Below are 25,642 nucleotides of genomic sequence, written 5' to 3'. Positions count from 1 at the left end.
CTTTTTCATTCTGTTGATATGATGTATCACATTGATTGATTTGCCTATGTTGAACCATCCTTGCATCACTGAGATAAATGCCACTTGGTCTTGAAGAATGATGTTTTTTAATGTGTTGTTGAATTTGCTTTGCTACTAGCATTGCGTTGAGGATTTGAACATCAAAGTTCACGAGGAACATTAACATGTAGTATTTTTCTATTGATGTGTCTTTTTCTGGTTTTGGTATCAGAGTAATACTGGCCTCATAGAATTTGTTAGGAAATATTCCCTACTTTATTTTTTGAAATAGTTTAAATAGGATTGGTATTAGTTCTTTTTAAAATATTTGTTAGAATTCAATGGCGAAACCATCAGGTCCCAGGCTTTTCTTTGCTGGGAGAACTTTTATTACATCCTTGATCTCATTATTAGTTGTTGGTCTGTCAAGATTTTGGATATCTACATGGTTCGATATTGGTAAGTTGTATTTGTCTAGGAATTTATCAATTTCCTCTAAATTTTCCAATTTTTTAACATATCTTTGCTCAGAGCAGCCACTAATGATCCTTTGAATTTCTGTGGTGTCAGTTGTAATGTCTTCTTTATCGTCTTCGATACCTTATTTATTTTGGTCTTCTCCCTTGTTTTCTTCATTAGTCGATCATTAATTTTGCCTTTTATTTCTTTTCTTCTACTAATTTTGGGTTTATTTTGCTTTTGCTTTTCTAATTCTTTAAGATGCATCATTAGGTTATTTATTTGAAGTTCTTTTTTGACATAGGCACTTATAGCTATAAATTTCCCTCTTAGTATTACTTTCCCTGAATCTCATAGGGTTCAATATGTTATGTTTCCCTTATCATTTGTTTCAAGAAATTTCCCATTTTCTTCTGTCTTCATTAACCCACTGGTTATGTGGGAGCATGTTTTCAAATTTTCATATGTTTGTTTACTTTTCAAAATTCCTTCTCTTATTAATTTCTAGTTTTATTCCATTGTGGTTAGAAAAGATGCTTAATATTATTTCAATTTTTTCAATGTTTAATACTTGTTTTGTGATTTAACATATGGTCTATCCTTGCGAATGATCCATCTGCTGAGGAGAAGAACATGTATTCTTCAGCCATGGGATGAAATGCTCTATAAATGTCTATTAGGTCCATTTATTCTATCATGCATATTAAGTCAGATGTTTCTTTGTTGATTTTTCTTGTCTAGGAGATCTGTTCAGTGCTGATGATGGAGCTTTGATGTCTCCAGTTATTAATGTGTTGAGATTTCTCTCTGTCTTTTGCTCTAATATTGTTTACACATCTGGGTGCTACAGTGTTGGGTGCATATATAGCTAAAATTATTATATCTTCTTGTTCATCATTATGTAATGACTTCCTTTGTGTCTTATGTTTTTTATTTCTCAGAATCTATTTTCTTTGATATAAGTATAGTGACTCCTGTTTTCTTTTTCTTTTTTTTTTTTTTCACTTCCAGTGTCATGGGATATCTTTTTCCACCCCTGTATTTTCCGTCTATGTTTGTGTTTGTATGTGAAGTGTGTTTCTTGTAGAAAAACGATCAGTGACCTTTGTATTTTTTATCCATTCAACCACTCTTTGTATTTTTATTGTGGAGTTTTGTCCATTTACATTTAATACTATTATTGATACATATGGGCTTACTTCTGTCATTTTGTTATTTTTTGTTGTTTTGTGCCCTTCACTTATTCCTTCCTTCCTGTCTTCCTTTTAGTGAATATTTCTCTTGTGGTATGATTTAATTTCTTACTTTATATTTTCTGTGCATCTATTGTATCTTTTTCACTTTGAGGTTACCATGAAGTTTGTGAATGCTATCTTATAACCCATTTTTTTAAACTGAAGACAATTTATCACCGACTGCATAAGCATACTAACAAACATGTGATAAGAAAACTAATAAAAATTCTACACTTCAACTTTATCTCCCCAGTCTTCAACTTTTCATTGTTTCTCTATGTTTTATTGTGCTGTCTATGTCTTGTAAAGTTGTCATAGTATTTTTTTTTGATTTATCTTTTAGTCTTTCTACTTCAGAGCAGTTTGCATACTACATGTACTATATAATAATATTCTGAGTTTTTCTGTGTGACTGCAATGACCAGTGAGTTTTGCATAATTTCTATTGCTCACTAACATACTTCTTTTTAACAGACTGAAGAACTCCCTTTAGCATTTCTTATACAACTAGTATAGTGTTGATGAAATCTTTCAGGTTTTGTCTGTCTAGGAATATCTTTATTTCTTATTCATACTTAAAGAATATTTTTACTGGTTACACTATTCTAGAGTAAAATTTTTCCATCAGCACTTTAAATATGTCATGCCACTCTCTCCTGGCCTGTAGGTGTCCATTGAAAAGTCTGCTGCCAGACATATCAGAACTCTATTGTCTGTGTGTGAGTGTGTGTGTGTGTGTGTGTGTGTGTGTGTGTTGATGCTTTTAGAATTCTTGCTTCCTTTTTGACCTTTGGGAGTTTAATTAGTAAATGCCTTGTGGTAGTCTCCTTTGGGTTAAACCTGTTTATTTTTCTATAATCTTCTTTTACTTGAATGTTAATACCTTTCTCTAAGTTTGGAAAGTTCTTTGATATTATGCCTTTGAATAAACTTTCTACTCTTAACTTGTTTGCTACCTCCTCTTTAAGGCTAATGACTCTTAGATTTTTTCTTTTGATGCTACTTCCAGGTCTTGTACACATGCTTTATTGTCTTTTTTTTTCTTTTTGCTCCTCTGTGTATTTTCACATAGCCTGTCCTCAAGCTCACTTGTAGTTTCTGATGCTTAAGTAATTCTGCTATTAAAAGACTCTGGTGTGTTCTCTGCAGTTTTCAACTCCAGAATTTCTACTTGATTCTTTGTAATTATTTTAATATTTTAAAATATAAATCTGATAGAATTATGAATTACTTCTCTGTGTTATCTTGAGTTTCTCTGAGTTTTCTTAAAACAGCTATTCTGAAAAGTCGTGTATCTCTGTTTCTCCAGAATGGGTGCCTTATTTAGTTAATTTTGTAAGGTCTTGTTTTCTCACATGGTCTTAATGTTTTTAGATGTTTGTCGGTGTCTGTGCATTGAAGAATTTGATATTTATCGTAGTGTTTGCAGTCTGGGCTTGTTTCAGCCTATCCTTCTTGGCAAGGCTTTCCAGGTATTAGAAGGAACTTTGGCCCTAAGCCCAATAATGCCGTGGCTTTGCACAGTACTTTGATAGAAGTATCACCTTGGTGGTCTTGGATAAGATTCAGAATAATTATCTGGATCACCAGGCAGAGACTCTTTGTCTTTTTCTCTTAATTTCTCTTAAACAAATGGAGTTTCTCTCTCTCTCTCTCTCTCTCTCTCTCTCTCTCTCTCTCGCTCCCCTGATATATCTTAAACTGGGAGTGTGGTGATGCAGGTACTCCTGTGGTCACCACCACTGTGACTGTGCTGGGTCACACATGAAGCCAGCACAGCAGTGGGTTTTACCCAAGGCCTGTTCTAACCACTGCCTTAATACCAGTTATGTTCAATCAAGGCCTTTGGGCTCTACAGTCAACAGGTAGCAAAGCCAGCCAGGTTAATGTCTTTCCCTTCAGGGTAGTGAGTTCCCCTAGGCCCCTGGTGGGTCCAGGGATCCTATCTGGAAGCCAGAGATCAGAGTCAGAAACCATAGAAATTTACCTGATATTCTATTCTATTACATCTGTGCTGGCACTCATAGCACAATACAAAGTCCTTCCCACTCTACCCTTCCCTGTTCACAGGCAGGGGATCCTATCCCTGTAGCTATCCCCACCACTGGCCAACGGGGGGTTCTGCCAGGCCACCATTGATGTTCACTTAAAGCCCATGGGCTCTTCAGTCATCTTGTGGTGAATGCTGCCAAGCCTGGGACTTCTCCTTCAGGTCCATGGGCTCCCCTCTGCCCCAGGACTGGTCCAAGAATGCCGTCCAAGTCCCTAGCCCTGGACTCACTTACCCCCAGATCCTGTTAGTTGTTCTCCTCCACTGTCACTGATCTGGTACCTAGAGTGCAAGACAAAATTCCCTTTAATTTTCCCTCTGCTTTTCTCAAACGAAGTGAGTTCCACTATAGTCACCTCAGCTGGAAGTGTGTTGGGTTACAACTGAAGTCAGCATGTTTCAGATACCAAGGCCCATGACACGCTACCTGATTATCACTGTTGGTTATTCAGGAACCAAGGCTCTTTTGTTAGTAGGTGTTAAATCCTTCCAGGGCTGGGTCTTTCCCTTCAAGGCAGCAGATGTCCTTTTTGTCTTGGGGTGTGCATAGAAATGTTGTCAGTGAGCTAGTTCCTGGAATGGGGACCTTATAACTCCACCCAGTGCCCTATTCTACTGTGGCTGAATTGTTATCTAAGGTGCAGGATAAAGTTCTCTTTACTCTTTGCTCTCTTCTCTTTAAGCAGAAGTAAGGAGTCACTTTCCTTGTAGTGGGTTACACTGTCTGGGGTTGCAGGAGTGGTGATGGAAAAACTCCCTTAGCTGCCTTTGCTGATGTCTCCCTAGGTTGCATGCCACTCTAATCCACTGACTCTGAGCCCAGCCCAGCACTAGCAGTTATCTATGAATTGTAGTTCTTATGTCTTAGACTGCCTTTCAAGTTTACCTAGGACACTAGAGCACTTTGGCCCTCAGTGCCAAGACATTCAAGTTCGAACCATTGAGATATTCAATTCTCATCTGGCTAGATCTGGTCTAAATGCCTCCTCCATGTGTGGGCAGTGGCTGAGCCCAGCACAGCTTTGCTTTCTGCCATGACAGAGCAGCACTGAGTTCAATGCAAAATTTTCCAGTCACTGTGCTCCCTCTCTTTCAAGTACAGGTTCTCCTCCCCACCACAAAACTGCTGCCAGGGGATGGGGAAAGGGTGGTATTGATTATTTAAGATTCTATTTCTTAGCCCCTTCAATACCTCTTTCAGTGATATAAAACCAGGTGCTGTGATTGCTCACCTGATTTTTGGTTATTTTGACAAGTGTTTTTCTGTGTGCTGATAGTTGTTAAAATGTTGTGTTCCTGGTGGAGGCATAAATGATGTAGGCTTCTGTTCTGCAATCTTTCTGTGTCCTCCAGGACTGTGCTTAGTATTATCATACAGAGCAATTTGAATGATGATGAAATAGAAGGTTTGGAATTTTAACCACTATTTGCAGTGTATAGGTGCACAAACCACCACGGTACATGTAAACTTATATAGCAAACCTGCACATTCTGCACATATATCCCAGAATTTAAAGTTTTAAAATGTTATATTTCTTACTATGTAAATGAAAACGCTCTAATAATACTGGATCACCCAGAAGTATATTAAAAAATCTTTAAAAGAGCTTCCTCTCCACCTTTACCAACTCAATATTCCTCAACAATCTGTATAGCCAACACAAATAAAGGTTGATGCATCCAAGTTTGGTTCATATGTCTTTCCTCTGAGAATCTTGGGGCATTAGCACAGAGAAACCTTTGAATTACTTAGACATGAGAGTCCTATGATGCTGAAGTGGAAAACCAGGAGCCACTTATAGGACCACTATGGATTATTCATTTCTCTTTACCAGCTCACCTTCTATAGACAGAGACATGTAGGAGTAACAATCATAGGACTTATGGACCCTGTTTTTCCTTCCTAATGTAGGGATATCTTTTCCTCTTTCTTTCTTTCTGTTTTTTTTCCCCTCACTGTCTTCTACTTTAGAAAAACTTCTCACTCCAAGATCTCAAAAATAATAGTAACAAGTATCCTAGAAGAAAAGTTTTCTTTAGAAACTCTTATTTTCTTTTCTACTTGTTATATTCCTTTCACTGAGCCAGTACAAAATGGTATGGCTACCTGCTCTAAATGAAGCATATTTGGAAGTGTAGAAATATGCAGAGGAACAAACTACTAATAGAACCTTAATAAATCATTCTTCTGACTACAGAGTGAATATTTGTGAAATCAATGAAAATAAAATTAGTTTAGAGATAGAGAAAAATTCTAATTTTCTTTAAATTGGGTGATATTTAGGAAGAAAAAATCCTGGCATTTTCAATAGTTTTCATAGTTCCCTACATTATCAATCATGTGCTATTTTTGTTTATCTTTGAGAAGTCCCTTATAGTTACTCATGTTTAAAAATAAGACTGAATTTATTCAAATTTGGCAGAAGAGGGTGGGTTTAGGAGTCCAATTGATCTCTCCACACCATACTGTGTTATGATCTGGTGGGAAGTTAAATCATCTCAGGGCTGGTGAAAGAAAAGAAAAATAAAAGAAGCTTAGGCTGGACTGACAGGCTCTGGGGCTTTAAACAAGTTTCAAAATTAGGAAAGTGATGATCTTATCTTACATTCCGTATCTTATCACACCCCTCTTATTTGTATTTCTTAATGCAACCTGCAAGCCAAATTACTATTTTAATGGATACAATTAATTCATTACTGTATGTTAAAGTAGAACAAAATTCCTCTAGCCTCTTATTCTGAAGAGAAATAACACTATTTCAACTCAGCCAGTTTTAAGAAAATACCAAATTTTTTTGATTAGTTCTGTGCCTTTTTGTCCTAATAGTATTGAAAATAAATTGAACCCATGTGCTGATCTGTAGCACACATCAAACTCCTTAGTTAGCAGGATTTAAATTACTTCAAATATGTCCCTAGGGTGGACCTCAATTGAATTAATAGCCAGGTCCCTACCAAATAATCTCTTGAAAGGCAACAAAATCTTTGTGAAATGGCTTCTCTGACAAATGTCTGTCTAAAGGACCGCTACTCAAATTTAATGTGCATATAAAACACACAGAGATGTGGATTTTAGGCCAAAAATTTAAAGCTTCTGTTTAAGTAGGCTTGAAGTGGGACCCAACTCCCTGTGTTTTTAACTAGACCTCAGGTGATTCTGAGACAAATGCTTTGTCTATTCAAGCATCTACCTTATGTGATATTTAAGAGATGTTCCTCTATCCTTTTCCAATCACACTAAGAAGATGCTTGTTTCTTATTTTCTTTTCTCCATCAACTCTTCTTTTTTCCCATAGAAAACATGAACAAATCTAAAACTTGATTTTCATTTTTTTCAATCTTGTATATTTTTAGATGGTTTTATTTTTACAAGTCACTTAAGCTTTTCTTTTCCACCTTCATTTTCTTCAAAATGTTTTATGCTATTACCAGAAATTTATTATTTCCCTAATTAAGCAACTTATAGAGTTCTGAATTCACTGTGATAAATAATTTATAGTTAAGTGGAGTATATATATACACACTATTTTTATAAATATTAATAACTACAAAAGAAGGAAAATATAAAACCAGTAACTTAAGCTTCTTTACTAAAAATTAAATATTTCTGAGACCTCTGTTCTGTTCCATTGGTCTATATATCTGTTTTGGTGCCAATATCATGCTGTTTTGGTTACTGTAGCCTTGTAGTATAGTTTGAAGTCAGGTAGCATGATGCCTCCAGCTTTGTTCTTTTTGCTTAGGATTATCTTGGCTATACAGGCTCTTTTTTGGTTCCATATGAAATTTAAAGTAGTTTTTTTTTTTTTTCTAATTATGTGAGGAAAGTCAATGGTAGTCTGATGGGGATAGCACTGAATCTATAAATTACTTTGGGCAGTATGGCCATTTTCATGATATTGATTCTTCCTATCCATGAGCATGGAATGTTTCTCCATTTGTTTGCATCCTCTGTTATTTCCTTGAGCAGTAGTTTGTAGTTCTCCTTGAAGAGGTCCTTGACATCCCTTGTAAATTGTATTCCTAGATATTTTATTCACTTTGTAGCAATTGTGAATGGGAATTCACTAATAATTTGGCTCTCTGTTTGTCTATTATTGGTGTATAGTAATGCTTTTAATTTTTGTACATTGATTTTGTATCCTGAGACTCTGCTGTAGTTGCTTATCAGCTTAAGGAAATTTTGGGCTGAGACGATGGGGTTTTCTAAATATACAATCATGTCATTTGCAAACAGAGACAATTTGACTTCCTCTTCTCCTATTTGAATACCATTTATTACTTTCTCTTGCCTGACTGTCCTGGCCAAAACTTCTATCTGATCTTTGACAAGCTTGACAAAAACAAGCAGTGGGAAAAGGATTCACAATTTAATAAATTGTATTGGGAAAACTGGCTAGTCATATGCAGAAAACTGAAACCAGACTCCTTCCTTACACCTTATACAAAAATTAACTCAAGATGGATTAAAGACTTAAACGTAAGACCTAAAACCACAAAAACTCTAGAAGGAAACCTAGGCAATACCATGCAGGACATAGGCATGGACATTTTGTGACAGTAAGTCCTATATCTCTGTTTCTTTAGGAGAGTTTTCTGAAGATTTATTGTTTTCATTCCTTTGACCTAATTCCCTTTTTCTCCATGTGTTTTTAATTTTGTATTGAGATCTGCACATTTAAAAAATAAACAGCCACCTCTCTCAGTCTTTAGAGACTGACTGTATACAAGGGAAAGCTTTCACCCATCACCCTGGCTCAGTATTCTTGTGGCCTGTGAAAACTTTTTCTGGCAATTACAATGTCTCTGTACCTGTGCGTGCAGTTTCTTAATTTGAAAAACTTGCCGTTGTTTTCTGTTTTATTTCTTCATTTTTTTTTTTTTTAGAAGTTTATAATCTCTTGGATTCTATTGTGTCTATCTTTGACAAGTTCTCTGGTTCTAGAACAGCAAACCATCACATTCTCTCTTATCTGTGGCCATTAGGCATCCAAAATATGCTGGCTCTCCCTTAACACCCTGAGCCTAGTGAGGTAGATAGTGGTTACTCAAGATGGTCTCCATAAAACAGGAATGCTAACCACTCCTCTAACCCACTGAGAGAGAACCCTCAGCTGGTATGCCTTTCCCAGATCACACTGAGCTGTGCCAGTCACAGCATTCTGCCTGCTGCCTTTCTTTGTTGTCAGTGACTCCCAGTCATTAAAAATATTGCAGTTCCATCAGTGTTCCAAGTAAGGCCTGACAGAGACCAGTTCCTCAGGCAGGCCACTGAAAAGCCCGACTGTCAGACCCTTTGTTCTTTCTCATCCTGACTCAACAGGGACACTTGACAATCTAGGGAATTCTCTCTGATACTGACCTATGCAAGCTTGGGGAAGGATTTGGCATAGGTAAGTTGAAATTGTTATTCTTACTTATTTCAGTGTGATGGCTCTAGGTTGTGTGGCTTGCCTACAATACTGCAGTCTCTTAACTGGATTCTGGTATTTTCATAAAAGTATTTTGGTTCATATGTTATTGTTAAATTGGTGTTTCTATGGGACCATGAAGGCTTCAACTTTCTATCTTACCATGTTGCTGAAATCATTCGATTTAGATAGTATTAATTTTATTAGACTGTATTCTAATCAAACTACTCCAGTTAAGACTCTTAGTCTTCTCTGAAATATTTTAAAAATCTTGAATTTATACTAATTTTACCCTCTCTTGTCTTTGTGTAATTCAAGTATTTTTGTTTTCATGTGAGCTTATGTTTTCTTTTAATATGAAATACTGATCCAGTTTTGATTGGTCCTTTTTGTTTAATACAAACAAAAAATATTCTAATACAATTTACCACATAGTTTAAGTTTTCTGTGTTTTTAGTTAACTCTGCTATGGAGAGGATATTCAAAGCCCTCATATATGTTTTTACTTCTCTCTGGTATATCTATTATTTTCATTTATTTTTGGGTCTCTATCAAATAATAATGCAATGATAATACCATATAAGCATCAGGTGCTTTATGGTAAGTACTGCTAAATAGTAAGGTAATACTATCTGCCTTTTTCCTCTTTGTTAGAATTCCCTTTGCTCACTTTGAATACTTCTACAACTAAATGTAATTTATTATCATGTTACTGGCTATGTATGTGCACACATATTCACAAATAAAAGTTAATTTAGAACTTTTATTATAGTAATTAAATTATAGTTGAATTTGGGGAATGTTAGCATGATTATAAGATTTAGTTTTCTTAGATACAAGCAATATCTTGTATCTAAGATACTTGTATCTAAGATATTTATGTCTTTATATGCTACCTTTAATTCTATTTTTGTGAATGACTTGCCTATTATCATAGCAAGGACTATGGACACTACATTAGATGGACACTACATTCGATTTATTCATGCCCACAGAAAAACATCGAACTAGCCATTTCTTCCTTTCTCTCCTGCATCATCATTTTCCACATCTACTAGATCTTTCACTTAAGTATAAAAACATTTTCTCTTGATCTTATTACTCCTTTAGTTACTTCATATTTTTTCCTTCCTTTTAAAAAATATATCCCCAAAAGAATTATTTATACTCACTGTTATGCTTAATTTTATGGGTCGACTTGACTGAGACATGGGGTGCCCAGACATTTAGTTAAACATTATTCTGGGTTTGTCTGTCACAGTGTTTCTGCATAAGATTAACATTTAAATTGGTAGACTGAGTAAAACAGATTGAATTCGGTAATACAGTTGGGTTCATTCAATCCATTGTAGGCCTGAATAGAACAAAAGTTAGGCTAAGGGAGAATTAGTTCTCTCTGCCTAACTGTTGGAGCTGGAACTCAGTCTTCTGCACTTGGATTGGAACTAACTCCATCATCTCTTTTGATCTTAGGCCTTTGAAGTTAGACTAGAATGTACTTTCTCAGTTATGCTGGTTCTCAGATCTTCAAGCTGAGACTCAAATTACCAGCTGTCCTGGGGCTTCAGATTGCAAATGGTAGATCATAATACTTCTCAACCTCCATAATCATGTGAGCCAATTTTATATAGTATTGGATGTATTATCTTTCTCTCTTCTCCTTTCTCACTATTCTCTCTTATTCCTTAAAAAAACAGTTTATTGTGCACACTATATATCTCAGAAGTGTGCATATATATGTATGTATGCAATTCAACAGAGTATTTTAATAGTGGAATTGATCTAGTTGAAGAAATAATTAGTGAGCTTGAAAACAAACTATTTGGCCGGGCGCGGTGGCTCAAGCCTGTAATCCCAGCACTTTGGGAGGCCGAGACGGGCGGATCACGAGGTCAGGAGATCGAGACCATCCTGGCTAACACGGTGAAACCCCATCTCTACTAAAAAATCCAAAAAAAAAAAAACTAGCCGGGCGAGGTGGCGGGCGCCTGTAGTCCCAGCTACTCGGGAGGCTGAGGCAGGAGAATAGCGTGAACCCAGGAGGCGGAGCTTGCAGTGAGCTGAGATCTGGCCACTGCACTCCAGCCTGGGCGACAGAGCAAGACTCCGTCTCAAAAAAAAAAAAAAAAAAAAAGAAAACAAACTATTTGAAAATACACAGTCAGAGAAGACAAATAACAAAAAGTAAAAACAATAAAGCACACCTACAGGTTCTAGAAAATAGCATCAGAAGAGCAAATCTAAGAGTTACGGGCCTTAAAAAGAAGGTAGAGAAAGAGATAAGGGTGGAAAGTTATTCAAAGGGATAATAACAGAGAAATTCCCAAACCTAGAGAAAAATATAAATATCCAAGTACAAGAAGGTTACAGAACACCAAGAAGATTTAACCCAAAGAAGTCAACGTCAAGGCATTTAATAATCAAACTCCCAATGGACAAGGATAAAAGAAAGGATCCTAAAAGCAGAAAGAGAAAAGAAACAAATAACAGACAATGATGCTCCAATACATCAGCAAACTTTTAAGATGGAATCTTACAGGCCAGGAGAGGGATATGGCATAAAATGTGGAAGAAAAATAACTATTACTCTAGAATAGGATATCTGGTGAAAATAGTCTTCACACTAGAAGAATAATTAAAATACTTTTCAAGACAATCAAAAGCTGAGGTAATTTTACCAATGTCAGGTCTCCCTACAAGAAATGCTAAAGAGAATACTTCAATCAGAAAAATTAATGAGCAATAAATAATCACCTGAAGATATAAAATTAACTGGTAATAGTTATACACAGAAAAATCCAGAATATTATAACATTGTAATTGTGGTGTGTAAACTACTCTTATCCTAAGTAAAAAGACTAAATTATGAACCAGTCAAAAATAATAACTGCAACTTTTTAAGATACAGCACAATAAGATATAAGTAGAAACAAGAAAAAGTTAAAAAACAGGGGGTTGAAATTAAACCATAGAGTTATTATTAGTTTTTTTTTTGCTTGTTTGGTTTGTTGTTTATGCAAATAGTTGTTAAGTTGTTGTCAGGTTAATATAATGGGTTACAAGATCATAATAACATTCATAGTAACTTCAAACCAAAAACATGCAATGGATACATGAAATATAGAAAGCGCAAAACTAAATGTTACCAGAGAAAATCACCTTCCTTAGAGGAAGACAGGAAGAAAAGAAAGAAGGAACATAAGATCATAAAAGAACCAGAAAACAAATAACAAAATTGCAGGAGTAAGATCTTACTTATCCCTAATAATTGAATGCAAGTGGGCTAAATTCTACAATTAAAAGACATATGCTAGATGAATGAATGAAAAAATAAGACTCATTGATCTGTTTCCTACAGGAAACACATTTCACCTATGAAGATACATATGAACTGGAAAAAAAGGGATAAGAAAAGATTTTCCACATCAATGGAAGCCAAAACAGAGCACAAATCATGATACTTATAACTGACAAAATAAGCTTCAAGACAAAAACTGTAAGAAGAGACAAAGAAGGTAATTATAAAATGATAAAGGAGTAAATTCAACTAGAGAATATAACAATTTTAAATAGATGTGCACCTAACACTGGAGCCCCCAGATGTATTAAAAAAATCATTAGAGCTAAAGAGAGAGATAGGCCCCAATACAATAATAACTGAAGACTTCAAACCCCACTTTTAGCACTGGACATATCTTCCAGAAAGACAATCAATATAGAAATATCAGACTTTATCTACAGTATAAACCAAATGGGTCAAATAGATATTTATAGGACATTGCATCCAAGAGCTGCAGAATACACATTCTTTTCATCACCATTTGGATCATTCTCAATAACAGACCATATGTTAGGTCACAAAACAAATCTGAAAACATGCAAAAAATTGAAAAAATATCAATCATGTTTTCTGACCCCAGTGAAATAAAACTAGAAATTAACAACAAGAGGAATTTTGGAAAGTTTACAAGCACATGGAAACTAAACAATATGCTCTTGAATGACCTGTGGTAAGTCAATAAATTAAGAAGAAAATTGAAAAATTTATCTAAACAATTGATGATGGAAACACGACATACCAAAACCTATGAGATATAGCAAAAGCAGTACTAAGAGGGAATTTTATAGCTATACATTTCTACATCAAAAAAGAGGAAAAACTTCAAATGAAAAATTTAATGGTTCATCTTCAAATACTAGAAAGGCAAGGGTAAACCAAACTCAAAATTAGTAGAAGAAAAGAGATAATAAAGATCAGAGCATAAATAAATGAAATTGAAATACAAAATACTAAAGTAAAACAAAAAGTTGGGTTTTTTTTTGAAAAGTTAAGTAAAATTGAGAAATTTTTAGCCCAACTAAGAAAACAAGACAGAAGATGCAAATAAATAAAATTGGAAATGCAAAAAGAGACCTTACAACTGATACCGCAGAAATTCAAAGGATCATTAGTGACTACTATGAGCAATTATATGTCAACAAATTGGAAAATCTACAAAAAATAGACTTTGAGCTACCTAAAACTTACTAAGTTGTAAATTGATATCAGTCTACATAAATCAAACCACAATGAGATACCATCTCACACCAGTCAGATAAATTTCTAGCTACATACAACCTATTAAGTTGCAAATGATATCAATATACACAAGTCATAAATTACAATGAGATACTATCTCACAACAGTCAGAATGGTTATTACTAAAGCATCGAAAAACAACAGAGGCTGGTGAGGTTTTAGAGTAAAAGAATGTTTTTACACTGTTGGTGGGATTGTAAATTAGTTCAATCATTGTGGAAGACAGAGTGGCAATTTCACAAATACCTAGAAGCAGAAATACCATTTGACCCAGCAATCTCATTACTGGGTATATACCCCTCAAAATATAAATGATGCTTTTAAAAGATGTGCATATGTTCACTGCAGCACCATTCACAATAGCAAAGACATGAATCAACCTACATGCCCATCAATGATGAACTAGATAAAGAAAATATGGTACATGTACACTATGGAATACTATACATCCATGAAAAGAAACAAGAACATGTCCTTTGCTGGGGCATATATGGATTTGGAAGCCGTTATACTCAGCAAACCAATGCAAGAACAGAAAACCAAACACCACATCTTCTCACTTATAAGTGGGAGCTGAATGATGAGAACACATGGACACATGGCAGGGAACAACACACACTGGGGCCTGTGGGAGGTTGGGTGGTGGGGGAGGGAGAGTATCTAAAAGAATAAGTAATGCATGCTGAGCTTAATACCTATGTGATGGGATGGTGTGTGCAGCAAACTACCATGGTACATGTTTACCTACATAACAAACCTGCATAGCCTACCCATGTTACCCTGAAATTAACATGAAAGAAGAAAAAGAGAAAAAAGGATCCAATAAAACAGGGAATAAATTAGCTATTGCTACTTCAATTTTAACTGACTACAGATCCTAAACCCCTTCTGCAACATAATATGTTAAAATATTCAATAAAACATTTTTAAACACACACACACACACACAATGTAATACAACATATCAACAAAACGAGGATAAAAACTATATGATCAATTGATGCTGAAAAAGCCTTTAATAAAATTCAACATCCCTGTATGATAAAAATGCTCAAAAAACTGGGGATAGATGGAACATACCCCAACATAATAAAAGACATATATGACAGATTCACAGATGGTATTATACTGAATGGGGAACAGTGAAGGCCTTACCTCTAAGATCTGAAACATGACAAGGATGCCTACTGTCACCACTGATATTCAACACAGTACTAGAAGTCCTAGCTAGAGCAATCAGACAAGAGAAAAATGTAAAGAGCATCTAAATTGTAAAAGAAAAGTCAAAATTTCCTTGTTTGTAGATGATATAATCTTATATTTGAAAATATCTAAAACCTCAACAGGAAAACTATTAAAGCTGATAAATAAATGTATTAAGTTACAAGATAGAAAATCAACATACAAAAATTGGTAGCATTTCTATGTACCAAGGGTGAACAATGTGAGAAAGAATTTTGAAAAAGTAATCCCATTTACAGTAGCCACACATAAAATTAAATACCTAGGAATTAACTAAAAAGTGAAATTTCTGTAAAATGAAAACTGTAAAACACTGATAAAATAAATTGATGAAAACATCAGAAAAGAAATTGAAGGGGACACTGTGGATTGGAAGAATCACTAAAATGTTAAAATGTTCATACTACTCCAAAAAATCTACAGATTCAATGCAATTCCTTTCAAAACAGCAAAAACATTTTTCACAGAAATAGAAAAAAAAAATCCAAAAATTTATATGTAACTACAAAAGACCCAGAATAGCCAAAGCTGTCTTAAACAAAAGGAACAAAACTGCAGGAATCACTTTTCTTGACTTCAAATTTTACTATAGTGCTTTAGTAACCACAAACAGCAAGTTACGGGCATAAAAACAGACCAATAGACCAGAAGACAGGACCTAGAAACAAATCCACACAACTACAGTAAACCCATTTTTGAGAAAAGTGTCAAATACTTACATTGGGGAAAAGACAGATCTTCAATAAAAGGTGCTGAAAAAACTGTATATCCATTTGCAGAAGAATGAAATGAGACCATATACAAAAATAAAATTGGATTACAGACATAAATCTAGGACCTCAAATGATGAAACTACTAAAAGAAAACTATTTTTGGAAAATCTCCATGACTTTGGTCTGGGCAAACATTTCTTGAGCAATACCCCACAAGCACAGGCAACCGAAACAATAATGGAAAAATGGAATCTCATCAAGTTAAAAAGCTTCAGCACAGCAAAAGACACCATCAACGAGGTGAAGAGACAGCTCACAGAATGGGAGAAAATATTGGAAACTACTCATCTGTCAAAGAATTAATAATCAGAATACAGAAGGAGCTCGAACAACTCCATAGGAAAAAGCCTATTAATCTGATCAAAAAATGGGCAAAAGATATGAATAGGCATCATTGCTTGAAGACATACAACAGCAAACAGACATATAAAAAGGTATTCGATGTTATTGATCATCAGAGAAATGCAAATCAAAACAATAATGAGAGATCATCTCACCCCAGTTAAAATAGCTTACATCCAAAGTACAGTTACCTTGATCCACTTTGTGTTATCTATTAGCAAAATAAACATTACTGTGGAGATACATGTGAGGCAGAAAGGCATACAGGAAAGAAAAAGAAAGCCACTAGATAATGAGAGTGAAGGAGAGGTAGAAAAGTAGTCCACAAAGCATGTCATAATATGGGTTTAGCTTAAAGAAAGCTAATGATCAGGAAATACCGAAAAAATTAGAAAGCTGAAAAAGAATGTAGAGGAAAAGACTACTGGTGACATTATGAAACTCATTTGTTTCTTCCTTAAGTTCTCATGTTTTAAACATATGCTATATCCAAAGAGAAAGAAGGGTTCTAGATAATTTGATGTTTAACCAAATTAATCAATAGCATACATCTAGTAAGAAGCAGAGCCAGGATTTAAACCAAGATAAGCACTCTTTCTTCTCCATCTCACTACTTTCCCCATGGGGCCATTATTTGTTCTGAACAAAAATGATTTAAAAATGGCTGACTGTAAAGTCTGATTGGAGATTATATATAGGCCAAAATGGACCACCATTATAGAATTTGCAAATTAATGCATCCGCTAAAGCATTTAGGCACTGTAATACTGGGAAGTTGGAATAACGTATTAAGCCATTATCTTCTTATCACATGTTATTTTTCATTGTATTTACTCTTTTAAGGAAACGGATCACAACATATACAATTGTTGATCCCATAATATGATTAGAATCAATGTACTCTTTAAGAATATGCTATGTCTTGGATGCCCCTTCAAAAGCCATGTGGAAATGTAATCTCTACTGTGGCAGTATTAAGAACTGATTAAGTCATGAGGGATCCACCTTCGTGAGTAGATTAATGACATTATTGCTGAAATAAATTTCTGATAAAAGTGAGCTCACCCTGCTCCACCCTCTTGCTCTCAGATGGACTTTTTTGCTATTTCACTTTCATCATCCATGGGATGATGTAGCAACAAGGACCTTATTACATAGCTCCAAGACCTTGGACTTCCTGGCTTCAAGAACTCTAATGAATATTTTTTTCTTTAGAAGTTACCCAGTCTATGGTATTCTGTTATATCAACACAAGGTAGACTTAGACTGCAACTTTAAGAAAATGTCTCAATGAACTCCCCAGAAGTTTAAGCAACATTCGTAATATACTAATTTTGTAAATGAAAATTAACAGAATGCTACTGAACCTAAAATGGGGAATGTACATGGGTAATTCGACTGATGGAGCAATAATCTCATACATATTGAAATTTCGCTTCTAAGTGGTTCAAATAACAAAAAAGACACCATATACACACACACACATATGTTCATGTGCACACATACACTTACCTAAATGCAAATAGAAACATAAATTTGCTTATATTTAAAATATTTAAGAATCCATAACTTATTTTTCTAAACACCACCATATCTCATGTGTAAAATAGGTTCTACACTGTGTTTCTTCTCTCATATTTTCTGTTTATCCTATATTATGGAAGTTATGTGAGTGGATCCCTTTGCTAACCTTCTGTAATTCTTGTACAAACTTCTAAGATAACATTCATTACCTTTTAGCAATTATTTACTTATGGTGCTATCTCTCCCATTAGACCTTCAAATTCTAGAGGGCAAGTAAAATTACTTACTTGGAATTGTATTTCTTGCTCATAGCTCATTTCATTTTTGGTTCTATAGAGGTGTTTTGTGGGGCAGAGGGGGGTGTATTTCACCTAAAATCGTGATGAAGATGAAAAATATGTCTTCTGAGAAACTTCTTGTTCATGGCTGCAAATAACAATATAGTTCTGAGTAATTGAAGGGTTTCTAAAGGTAGTAAAATATTGGAATAAATATTATTAGCAGCAAAGACAAATAAATCTAATATGTTTTTAATTATCTGGGCTATGCATTTCAAAGTTGTTGTTGTTGTTGTTGTTTTGCTTTTAAAAAATAAACCAGTGTCATGCAGTTTTGGTTACCATAACCATAGCCTTATAGTATAGTTTGAAGTCGGGTTATATGATGCTTTCAGCTTTGTTCTTTTCGCTTAGGATTGCTTTGACTAGTCCCAAGCTCTTTTTTGGTTCTATATGAATACATTTTTCTAATTCCATGAAATATGATGTTGGTAGCTTGCTAGGTATAGTGCTGAATCTATAGATTATTTTGGAAAATATGGCCAATTTTTTTTCTCTTTTACTGATTTAAATTTATTACAATTTTAGGAAGTTTTGAGAAGCTTCAGTAATACAGTTTTTATTATAGTAAAAAATATGTAACATAAAATGTATCACCTGAACCATTTCTAAGTGTATAGTTTAGTAATGTTAAACATATACATACATTTATTTATACATATATTTATTTTTTAAATTTTGTGGATACATAGTAGGCATATGTATTTATGGGGTACAAGATATATTATGATATAGGCATTCAGTGTGTAATGGTCACATCAGGGTACATTGGATATGAACCTCCTCAAGCATGTTTCCCTTTGTGTTACAAACGATTCAATTATACTCTTCTAGTTGTTTTTAAATGCACAATTACATTACTGTTGACTATATCACCCTGTTGTGCTAACAGGTCCTATATTTTATTCATCTATTCTATCTTATGTTCCCATTAAGCATTCCCATATCCCCTGCACCAACCCTCACTACCCTTTTCAGCCTCTAGTAACCATTATTCTAGTCCTTATATTGATAAGTTCAGTTGTGCTGATTTTTACATCTCACAAATAAATGTAAACATCCAAAGTTTGTCTCTGTTCCTGGATTATTTTACATAACATAATGACTTCCAGTTTCATCTATGTTGTTACAAATGACAGGATCCTATTCCTTTTGATGTGCTGCTGGATTCAGTTTGCAGGTATTCTATTGACAGAGACAGAGATTAATGAGACAGGATAGATAACCCAGAAATAATATTGCAACCTTACAGCCATCTGATCTTCAACAAAGTCAACAAAAAAAGACAATGAGGAAATTTATTGTGTCATCACAATAAATGACACTGGGAAAACTGGCTAGTCATACTCAGAAGAACAAAATTGGACCCCTCCCTTTCATCATAGACCAAAATTAACTCAAGATGGATAAAATATTTAAATGTAAGAACTCAAAACTATAAGAATCCTTGAAGAAAACCTAGGAAACAGTATTCTGGACCCTAGCCCTGGGAAACGATTTATGACTAAATTCTCAAATATTAGTTGCAACAAAAACAAAAATTGACAAGTGGAAATAAGTGAACTAAAAAATCTTCTCACTGCAAAAGTAACTATCAATAGATTAAACAGACAACCTGAAGAATGGGAGAAAATATTCACAAACTAAGCATTTGATAAAGGTCCTATATATTCTGAATATAATATAGATTATATTCAGAATCTATAACAAACTTAAATCAGTGAGAAAACAAAAACAAAACAAAACAAAAAACAGCCCCACTGAAGAAATGGACAAAAGACATGAAAAGACAATTCTCGAAAGAAGACCTAGAAGCAGCGAATGGACATTGAAAAATGCTCAACATTACTAATCATAAGAGAAATGCAAATCAAAACCACAATGAGATACCATCTTAGACCATCAGAATGACTATTATTAAAAAGTCAAGATACAATGGATGCTGGGGAGGCTGTAGAGATAAGGGAATGCTTATACATTGTTGGTGAGAATGTAAATTAGTTCAGCCACTGTGGGAAGCAGTTTGGCAATTTCTCAAAGAACTTAAAACAGAGCTACCATTTGGCCCAACAATCTAATTACTGAATACACATCCAAAGGAAATTAAATTATTCAATCAAAAAGATTAATGAACATGTATGTTCATAACATCCCTCTTTGCAATAGCAAATACATGGAATCAACAACCTAGGTGCCTATCAATGCTAGACTGGAAAAATAAAATGTAGTACATATACATCATGGAGTATTATGTAGCTACAAAAAGAACAACATCATGTCTTTTGCAGCAATGTGAATGCACCTGGATGTCATTATCCTAAGTGACCTAACACAGGAACAGAAAACCAAATACCATATGTTTTCACTTATAAGTGGGAGCAAAACATTGGGAACTCATGGACATAAAGAGAGCAACAATAGACACTGTGGACTAATAGAGAGGGAAGGAATGGAGGGGGACAAAGATTGAAAGACTCTTGATTACTATGCTCAGTATCTTGAGATGGCAACAATTGTACCCCATACTTCAACATCCTGCAATATACCCAGTTAACAAACCTACACTTGAATTCCCTGAATCTAAAGTAAAAGTTGAAATTTTAAAATAAAAGTAAAAGATAAAAGAGCTACAAGTGTCACATGTGATCGAAATCTTTGTTCCCTAGAAATAAAATATTTAGTAAATAACCTTTAGGCCATAACTCTATATAAGAGCTGCTTGATATAGTCATTTTTTAATCATTAACTACACAAACGATCTTGCCTCGATATCTATATGTACTTTAATTCTCACTCATTTTGTGTGACTATTCCATGCAGTAGAATACAGCATGAAATTTGAGAAACTGCCCTAAAAATTGTACAGTATATTATGAGAATTTTTATACAAATGGTTGTAATAAAAAGTTGGAAGTGCATTATAAGTGTAGTACAAAATTGTAAAGTACTGGTTTTGATAAAAGAACTTAATGAGCTCTCCCTTTACTCAGGAGTATGCTTTATGCAACTTGATGTTATTTGATTTCTGTCTGGTAGTATGGAGATAATTTGAATATGAGTTAGAACAGGAGTGAGTATATTTGAGAAGCTGGACGTATAAAGTAGAAAAAATGCATGGACAAATTCTCAAGGCAGGAATATGTTTTGTGTGTGCAATAACTTGTTGATAGTTAATTTGGAATGATAAAAAAATGCCCAAATTGTGGGAAGATTTAAACTCAAGGCTTAGTAAAGGAATTCTAAATAAACAATATTAAAGTGGAAATGAATATATTTTATAATCTATGTAATCTCCTGCATCATTTAATTAAAAAAGATAGCATTTCAGGTTTAGACAATATGTTATATCTTGCATGTCATTTTGCATAAGTTGTACTGGTTCCATAGCTTACCTTTAATGTAATTGAAGCTATGGAACCAGTACATCTTATGCAAAATGACATGCAAGATATAACACATTGTCCAAACCTGAAATGCTATCTTCTTAAAAACGTTTATTTCAAGAAATGAAAATTATAGTTTTCATGTTTTGTATTGTAAAATAGGAAGGAAACACTTCTGAAAAATTGTAAATGTACATTTAAGTATGAGCACTTTTTTCCCCCAGAGAACTGACATATCTTAGTACTACTGAAATATTTGAGACTGAGACCTCATTTAATTTCTGGGTCAATAATATGAAATTTGTATATATAATACTTAGGATATATGAGAACCTATAAGCTTATGTGAATTAAAATTATTTCAGAACAAAATTGTAACAAGGACAATACATTCCAGTAAAGTCACAAGTAAAATATAGATATAAAATGGATGATATAGAACCTCTAACCTTGTTGCCTATTTAAGCAATGACTATTCCCTTTTTCAAAAAATTTGTATTTTTGACATTTATATTTCCATTTGTAATTTTTTAAAAACAATTTTAGTAGTTTATAAGTCTGTCATATCAATTAAAATACTTGATACCAATATTTTAATAACTTAAATATAAAGAAGTGTACATCTCTTAATTCAATTATATATAATCATTAATTTTAAAAATCAACGATGAAGAAACTGCAAATTATGCTTACTTTCAGTGAAAATATTCAGATAATCTAGGAATGGTCTGTACATAACAGATGTTAAGACATTTTGCAAAGCAGTACTGTTTCAATTGAAAATACTAATTCTTTGCCAGAGATTTAAATTGTGTGTCAAAATTCATTACAGTTTTTTTATTCAAATTTTTTATGCTTTATTTGTTTGCTGGCTTGTTCAGAACCTGCTATAAAGGAAAACCTTCTCTTGCATTAAGGCTCCTGTAAGCAGTAGTCAACTTGGCAGTGAAGACTAGCTCTGACCACAGATAAAGATTAATGTTCTTTGTTTCCATGTGGTGACTGGCCTCTTGGTGGAAGGCATGTAGTCATTAATGACTCAGCACTTTATTAAAATATGTTTATTTAGAACTTGATGGCTCATACATGGCTACAAAGTAGATTGAGACTGTAAAGTCCAACATGCCTGTAATGGGATTTAGTCAATTATAAAATAACTGAAAATACAAATAAATTATGAATAATCCTGAAGTCAAACCTAGCTTAAAATGTTTCACAAATAGCTTAATAAATGGCATAAATTGAAAGCTTGTTTTGACAATAATATTTTATGAGGATTCCATACCTTTGTATTAATCAGGATTCCACCAGAAAAAAAAAAAAAAAAGATAGATAGTGTTATACACATTGGCTTATACTATTGTGGAAACTGACGAGGCATGTTTGCAATCCATAGGGCAGGCTGCCAGGAAGGACAGGCTCTCAGGAAGGGCAGGCTGGAAACTATGACAGTAGCTGATGGTATACTTTACAAGCATAATATTTTCTTCCTTAACATAACCTCAGTTCTGCTCTGAAGGTTTTTCAACTGATTGGATCAGGTCCACCCAGATTATCAAGGATAATCTGTGTTACTTAAAGTCAACAGATGTAGCTGTTAATCATACTTACACAATAACTTCAAATAACACCCAGATTAGTATTTGGTGGAATATCTGGGGATGATGATATATTGCCAAATTGACACAAAATACTGACCAGTATACCCACAAATATTAAGAAGAAGGCAAAGATATCCTCTGGCATTACCCTTTTTCAACATTGTACTGGAAGTCCTAGCTAGTGCAAATAAGGCAAGAAAAAATAAAAGTTATGTGTATTGGAGAAAATATTTAAAATTCATATGTCCAATAAACAATTTTTATCTAGAAGATTTAGTAAAACCCCTAAAATTTAACAATAAGTAAATGAAAAAAACAATTAAAATTAGGCAAGAAGTATGAACAAAGCACTCACCAAAATTATGCAGATGACATATAAACATAGGAAAGATGGCCATGTCGTCATTTATCATGAAAGGAATGCAAGTTAAAATCACAATTTAATATCTCTGTCCACTTATTGGAATGGCTGTAGAAAATCACACGATTATGCTAATTGCTGGAGCCAATGCAGTATAAGAGAAACCCACATTTATTGATGGTGGGGATGCAAAAATGGTAAAGGTAATTTGAGAGTTTATCGATTTCTTATATATTCAGAAATAATCCTACCATAATACTTGGTATTCCTGTTCCTAGGTATTTATCCAACATACTGAAAAAGTTCTGCCTACACAAAAATAGGTATGTAAACATTTTTAGAAGGCAAACCTGGAGTGAATGTATAAACTACAGTACAAATATACAATGGAATAATATTCAATGATAAAAAGTTAGCTATTTATTCATGGAGGAACATGATTGCATCTTAGATTAATAGTGCTAAGTGGAAGAAACCAGGGAGAAATGCTGCATACTATGTGATTTCATTTATATGGCATTATGTGAAAGTCGAGCTATAGATATGTAAAATAGATCAGTGATTGCCAGGGATTTGTGAAGGTGTGAAGTTTGAGAAGGGGTTTATTAGAAAGAAAGAACTAATATTTTTGTGTTACTGGAGTGGTAAATATATAACTCTATGCATTTTCAGCATCCACAGAAATTTTCAGCACAAAGTGTGAACATTAGTGTGTGCAATTAAAAAATAAAAGTCAAAGTAGGTGTCAGAGAATCCTGGCATGGAAGGTAGACTATAATATCTAACTATTAGAAATACATAAGATAACCTAATTAAAGGAGTGTAGAAAAATGCTGTAAAGTCACCCAAGTGATATGGTTTGACGCTGTGTCCCTGCCCAAATCTCATCTCAAATTCTAATCCCCACGTTTTGAGGGGGGTACCTATAATCCCCATGTGTTGAGGGAGGGAGGTGATTGGATCTGGAGGCAGCTTCCCCCATGCTGTTCTCGTGATAGTGACTGAGTTCTCACAAGATCTGATGATTTTATAAGTTTTTGGAAGTTCTTCCTTCACTTTTCTCTCTCTTTTGCCTGCAGCCATGTGATACGTGCCTGCTTCCCCTTCTGCCATGATTGTAAGTTTCCTGATGCCTCCCCAGGCGTGCAGCCGTGCAGAACTGTAAGTCAATTAAACATCCTTTGTTTATAACGTAGGCAGTCTTGGGTAGTATCTTTATAGCAGTGGGAAAACAGACTGATAAACCAAGTAACTTTGCAAAATGATGTTTGACTGGCAAGGATAAGACAAAAGACCAAGGAAATTACATATGAATGCTGTACTTTAGTTGATAAAGTTTGTTTCTCAAAATAAAACACAAAGAATTTTATAAAGGATCTCATTATTGACTCACAGCTACAATATCTCTAAGCTTACCTTCTTCTATTTTATCCATACATTCTATACCAGTCCCATTGGCATTCAAAATTCACTATATGTACAAATCATGGGGTCATTTCCTGCAGTAACTCCAGGTTCTAATTCTGTCATAATATTTTGGGTCCTTGACTTCCTCTTTATGATATTTTCTAGTTCCCTTGGATAATGTAACTTTTGATTTCTTTCTGTTCTTTCAAAAGTGGAGAGAGCCTCCAACAACTTAACCTGTGCCTTATTTATGAAAAATACGCAACTACAGTTTATTTATTTATAATTCAATTGGTTTCTTATTATTGGTGTTTCCTGCCCCCTGGCCAATTTTATGTTTTTAAATCTTAATTTGTCTGGAGCATTCTTCAACCTCAAACTCTCATGTTTAGCATTTTCATTGATATTACACAGTAAGTAGTATGTTTTATTGACATATTTAAAGTTGTATTTGAATATTTAATGTTGATTTTCCAATATGTGCAATTTAAATATTGTAAGGTATTTATTGTATATTCTACTTAGGCATCAAAACAACCATTAACATATTTTACTTCTTTATCTCACATTAACAGTAATATATTTTCCAATATTTCATTTTAAAATGCGTAGTAACTTAGAAGTACTTTGGCAATGAAACTTAAGAATACAAGTTCTTTTTCTCCTCAGAAAGTTTTGCTTAGTCAATATTTGACTACATAACGTGTTAAAGATAATAAGCCTATCTAAGTCTCAGCAGATCAAATTTACTTTCCAATTCCCTTCTCTACATGTGAAAAAACTCAGTACAAATTCTGGATTTTGTCAAGCCTTGAGGCAAAATCAGAATTTACTAATAGAAACTGAAATAGAAAGGTTCCTGGTAACAAATGCCAGAAGAACTAATTCTTTTCCACTACATTAAATAAAAATAAAATCACGCTACTAATGGGATACT

The 25,642-nt window shown here is 34.1% G+C and overlaps 1 long non-coding RNA gene across 1 annotated transcript in view; it reads left to right on the top strand.

Annotated features, from left to right (window-relative positions):
- LOC117073075 overlaps positions 1-24,393 on the top strand; it is a 32,809-nt gene extending 8,416 nt beyond the window's left edge. The window contains exons 2-3 of the long non-coding RNA XR_004433096.1: positions 23,577-23,621; positions 24,378-24,393. This is a non-coding gene — a long non-coding RNA (uncharacterized LOC117073075). The remainder of the gene's footprint in view (positions 1-23,576; positions 23,622-24,377) is intronic.
- The last annotated feature ends 1,249 nt before the right edge of the window (positions 24,394-25,642 follow it).

This window comes from Trachypithecus francoisi, unplaced genomic scaffold (assembly GCF_009764315.1).
Source record: "Trachypithecus francoisi isolate TF-2019V2 unplaced genomic scaffold, Tfra_2.0 Lachesis_group4, whole genome shotgun sequence".
In the NCBI taxonomy this organism is placed as follows: domain Eukaryota; kingdom Metazoa; phylum Chordata; class Mammalia; order Primates; family Cercopithecidae; genus Trachypithecus; species Trachypithecus francoisi.
Note: the sequence above shows the minus strand (reverse complement) of the source record. Positions and strands in the feature narration are given on the sequence as shown.